The sequence below is a fragment of the Rhagoletis pomonella genome, unplaced genomic scaffold (assembly GCF_013731165.1).
Source record: "Rhagoletis pomonella isolate Grant_MI unplaced genomic scaffold, Rhpom_1.0 Rhpom_scaffold_00008, whole genome shotgun sequence".
Lineage (NCBI taxonomy): Eukaryota > Metazoa > Arthropoda > Insecta > Diptera > Tephritidae > Rhagoletis > Rhagoletis pomonella.
This window is the reverse complement of record NW_023458562.1, coordinates 31220227-31226331: the sequence shown is the minus strand read 5'-3', so window position 1 is coordinate 31226331 and position 6105 is coordinate 31220227.

The window sequence follows — 6105 nt, the reverse complement described above, 5'->3', positions numbered from 1 at the left end:
ACGGGTTCGGGACCTTAAAATTGAATGTCGGGATCGGGATTGAATATCTGATCCTGCGCCCTTTTCTCCTAAAACTTCTTTGAAATAAGGCGCAAAATGACCCGTTATGGTAGATAGGAGTTAAGGTGCTGAAAATCTTGAGAAATATTGTTTAATAAATATAAACATATCTTCTTCTTCTTTTGTGAGCTGTAACCGGTTAAGCGATTTTGAACGACTCCAAAAAAGCACGCCAGTCCAAAATTATACTCAAAGTCAATTCTTAGTGTAAAAAGTAGTTTTCTGCGTCTGCTTTCTAGATCCGGCCCTGCTCCTCACGTTAGCGACTCACAAAAAGCCGAACTGCATTTTATGAAAATTTTTAATATTTGCACGTTATGTACATATCTTATTCTATAAAAAAATCAAATCATGTAACAACAAAAAAAGAAACAAAAAGTATTCAATTCTTTCTTAAACCATATTAACTTTATTAAAATCGCATAAATTTTGCCGAAATGCCATTTTCAAAAATGCATGGCCACATTTGCTCACATGTGCTGGTAATACGCGTATAAAATCTAATCTAATATTTAATAATGCATAGGCTTAAAACGGAGGAGGAATATTAGCTGCTCTTACTTGCTGGTATGGGGGAAGAAAAAAAAAGTTCTATACAGTCGGTACCCGAATGCCAATAAAATCAGTATAGTTAAACATACCGCACACTCATATGTACGAGTGCACTTTTACGGTCATTTACAACATCTGCTCGACTTTTTATTTTTGTGTTATTATTACACATACAGTTTTTTTTGCACGAACATTTCGCTTTACACTTTTATCTCAAGCAACGGCATATTTTGTAATTTGCAATATTGCAAAAATTGGTATACGGTAGCGTGTATTCACATGTGGCAAGTGCATTTAGCAGCGCGACGCACGAGCTACATACTACAGCATACTATCAACGCATACGCAATATATCAAAACTAACAATACACCAGTGCATACTTGAAGCGCAACAACCCTGCCGAACCGAGTGCAGGATTTCAAGTACGTGAATGCGAGTGCGTAAGTGAGGGTGTATGTAGAGTGCGAAGCTTACTGAAGTGGTTGGGGGGGCGAAAAACAAGAAACATCAAAGTCATGCAGCCGTAACGCATTTACGCGCATTACACCAGCGCCAGCAGACGATTCCTGTGTGATGGGATGAGACAACAACCATCCCTTCGAAAGATTGTAAATAGTATTTACTAAATACATACATACATACAAATAAGCGCCTGCAAACGGCGCGCCGGCTGGTTGACGAGACCACACAATTGTTTGAGACTACAAGTGCCAGATAAGTGTATTTACAACTCAGAGACAGAGGCTGTAAGTAAGTTTTACCTACTATACCGTCGAGGGTAGTTGTTGTTCAGTGCCAGTGCCCCCGGTGTTCTGTCGGCAGCGTCTGATTATCGACAAAACCGCACATTACTCGTATGTAGGTACATTTTGCAATAAGGTCTGCTTTCGCTGAGCCGTGCTCATTGCACATTACAAGTCATAATTTAATTTATAAAAATAAATTGTATAAAATATTTATTGCATTAGGCACTTGCATAAATATATTTATGTATCATGGGTAGTGGCAGACGGTTGTAGACACTAGTTATGAGGTTAGAAATAGCGAAAAAATACAAGGGATAAGTGCACATGTAGGCAATTACCATTTATTGCATTAGATGACAAGTGCAAGGATATGCATTAAGTCGTAAATGAGGTGTACTTAATAGGATGCAACAAGGACAAGGACCTGGTGCTTCGGAGTATATACATACATACATAGCGCTACCAGTTTAGAAAACTAAAAAAGACCATAGTAAGATTCCTTTTGCTCATTCCAGCCCCTTTTTCGATTGGACACCGGCAGTAAAAATGTTATAAGCCGATAACCGGTTTCCCTGAAATCAAACTGAGAGCCAGGGCGCAAGAGCTAGGTCTTTAGACCAAATTGCGCTTCTTTTATTAAAACTTCTCATAAATAGTTGATTTTTGAAAAGTTTTTTCTACTGGGAGTTATCTGACCAAAAAATTTCGCAGCGATATCTTTAATATTTTCAAAGTGGTATCTAGCAAGTAATGCGGTTTTCGCAGATATTCGTACACATTAGTTTTCCAAGCGAACTGTCAATAGAGAACTCTTACCTTAGGCAATTGAACAAATTATACTTACTTAGATATACGTTCAAGTTCTACGCTTTGAGATCCGTCATTTATTTTAGATAAAAAATTAATTAAACCTAATGTATCTAATGTAATATAATCATACTCATATTCATATTCATATTAATATTCATTTATGTTAATATTTTTATTCATATTCATGTTCAAATTCATGTTCATATTCATATTCATATTTATATTCACGTTCATATTCACATTTATATCAACATGTATATTCATTATCATATTCATATTCAAATTCATATTCACATTCATATTCATAGTCATATTCATATTCATATAAATATTTATATTTATATCCATATTTATATTCACTATCATATTCGTATGCACATTCAAATTCAAATTCGTATTTATATCCATATTCATATTCATATCCATATTGAGATTCGCCTGCATATTCATATTCCTAATCATATCCATTTCCATATTCATATCCATATTCGCATTCATATCCATATTCATATTCATATTCGCCTTCGTATTCGCCTTAATACCCACCGAAATCCATTCCTAGTACATAGTATGTTATGACCGGAAAATAGGTTAAATTCAAAAGAGCGCCTCAAGTCATATATGTATACCTAACCCAACTTCACAAAATTTATGCATATTCATTAAGTTCACCCTTCAAATTAAAGTCAGCGTGTTTTAATTTTTATCCTGTTGTTTATTTTTTATGAATTTACTGCTTCACACACAATTCCACCTTCCTGTCCGCCAACGAGACAACCAGCAGACATAAATGAGACGCATTGCCGTGTATGTTACTCGTATGTGGCAAGTGCTTCTGCCACATTTGCCATTTTCACTGTCAAGTTTGCCGGTGTCAGTGTCTGATTGCACTCACTACTCGAAAGTCATGTAAAGGACCAAAAACATAATAAACATATAAATATATGTCTATGTGCATAGTACGTATGCAGTATTTATACCGTCATCAGTGTCGTGTCGGATAGAGTTGTTTGTCTGTGGCAATATGCAAAATGCCATCTACCATAAAATGTGCCATATTACAAATAAAATTCATATGCTTGCATAACATTGGCGAATTCAAATGTGAATGCATCGGGACCATAAATATTATAAGAGCAGGCATATTTATGTGGAGGAAAAATTTTAATGCTGCACTACTGTCATAATACTCGTGTTTGTTTTTAATAGGAACAACATAATAAAAGTAGAGAATGACTGCGGTATCTTACTATTCAATCTACCTCGACATAAAAAGTAGAAAAAAAACAAATTAAATTTTAATGAAAAATCTAGAGATTCCAGCCGTAGAGAACGAATAAAGAAGCGATAATACTTAAATAGTTGAATATGCACGAAAACCTTGAATAATTATAGGGTGGTCCAATTTTTTCCAGCCACACCTTCACACTTCATACATGGAGGGAACACTTCTCAACGCTTTTGATTGGCGACACAGGTGGCGCGTTTTATGAAGGAGAACCCGAAAAAATGTGTAGGGACGAAGCTCACGTCCATCTACTCGACACCATGACTCCCGGAGGCGACGGTATTCCGGCGGAGCTGTTCAAAGCCGGCGGCGAAACGTTGGTGGGGCGCATGTACCAGGTTTAAAGCAGAATTTGATTTGATGAATACCTGCCCGAAGACTGGAATCTCAGTGTAATTTGTCCAAGGAGATCCCGCCGTTTGCGCCAACTATCGTGGAATAAGTCTTCTTAATATTGCGTACAAGGTCCTGTCGACGATACTGTGTGTAAGACTGAAGCGCTTCACGAACCAACTGATTGGACTTTATCAGTGTGGCTTCAGACCTGGTAAGTCCCCCATTGACCAGATTTTCACAGCATGCCAAATCCTGGAGAAGACTCTAGATAAGCAAATCGACACACATCTTATTTTTGTCGCCTTTTGAGTTGCTTTTGATAGCAACGAAGCTGCCTGTATGACGCTATGTCTAAATTTGGTATCCCCGCAAAAGTTATACGGCTATGTAGAGTGACGTTGAGCACCACCTTCAGCTCCGTTCAAATTGGGAAGGACCTCTCCGCGCCGTTTGAGACCAAACGAGGCTTTAGACAAGGGCTGCCAATCTGAATCGGAGTGGCGATGATATCGAGATCGTCGGTCTGAAATAAAGAGACCTAACAGCAGCATTTTCCAGTTTAGAAAAAGAAGGTAAAGATGTTGGTCTAGCGGTGAATGAAGAGAAGACAATATGTACATGTTGTACGCATGGATGACGACGCTCCAGTGAAAAGATTCTTCGATTTCGCACCCATGGGTGCACAACGAAAGCAAGACTGCTCACGAACAAATTGGAGGAACTAAGTGGAGAAGGACCTGTCTGCACTCGGGATGTGCATCTGGCGCAAATTCGCACAGGAGAGAGGGAATTGGAGAAGCTTTTTGGTCTCGACCCAAACGTTTTAATGCAAATTAATTGTACCGTGAATTAATCGGTGAGATCCTCCCAAAGCTCCAGGCCATTTTGAACGATTAAGGACCCGATCACTGGTGCTATATCATAACCATAACCATAGCAATTATGTGTTCTGATCAAACGTATAGGCAGCTCTAAACGAATATTGGTGTCATATATGGCACCTCTAATTGCTTTGATGTAGGTAGATATGTAGATACGGTCTAGACCGGTAAGCTAGAAAATGAAGTTGATTATTGAATGACATACTGAGCATAATTTGTTTGTTTGAATTTCTTTAATATACAGAAAATGAGCATATCTTCCCTATGTTGCTTGCTGGATGCTATGGAGTTCTATTAAGATTTGCCTTCGTCTCTGACCAGACACTAAATATTTATTCACTCTAATTTCGAAGGTAGAACTTGCAATGTTGGTGATGAATCTTCCATTCCAAAAACACAAAAAAGGATCTCATTACTCCACTATATGTATCTAAAGCACTCATTGGTTGGCAAAGCCAATGAAGTAGAGCCAAATTGAAGAGATTTTTTAACAGGTAGCATTACAAATTAGAGCACACTTCCTGCCTTCTTTCCTTTTTCCTGTGCTGATGCAATACTCTATCAACCAGTTGGTCCCAAGCTCAACCGCTCCTTTGTCGGTCTCTAATCGCCATTAATTCTCATTAGTGGGTGCATTTAACGCTTTTATGGTATGCCATTTTTTCAATACCAGCCACGAAGCGAATGTGGTTCCCAAAGGGACAAAAGCCAAAGCGAATGCAAGTAAATGAGCAAAAAACGCAAAAAAACGAAAAAATAAATGGAAAAAAGAAGTAATGAATGGCAAAACGGTGGGCGGGTGGAAAGTGTTACTTTGCCACTTGCTGGCGTTTGTTTTCCTTTTTTGCTTAAGTGTGTTAGTAATTTCTGACCTACACACACGCTTGTCTATTGTTTAGCATCTCGCCACGCAGCTCAGCTAAGTAAGTGTGTTCGCTGGCTAAATCTTTCGTTTATTTGTTTTGATTATCATTTTTTGTTTGTTTGTGCGCATCCTTGGTGTTTGTAATATTAAAATACGCCCAAGGGGTTGAACGGCTGGCTGATTTGGTGGTTACGCGACTGGAAGGTTGTAAAGGAAATGTTCGGTGCAACAGAGCATTTTGCGCGTCAGACAACCAACCAGTTAACCAGCCAGCCAGACATATAAATTTCCGAGCTGCATTCGCATGCGTTTGCACACTAATTCTTATTCTTGTTGTTGCTGTTGCGCTTGCGGCAGGATCAGCTCCCGAAACTACAAATAATAAAAAGGATGTCCTGAACGAAAATAGTTAGCTGCGCATATATAAGGATAAGTAAACAAATAAGCGTTGCGCTGGTGGTAGACAGCTATGAGACAAAGCGTCGGCACGGTAGACGCTCAGGCGAGTAGCTGGCCACGCTTACAAATGGATATAAATTGGCTTTAATTTGTGTTATTTTATATTA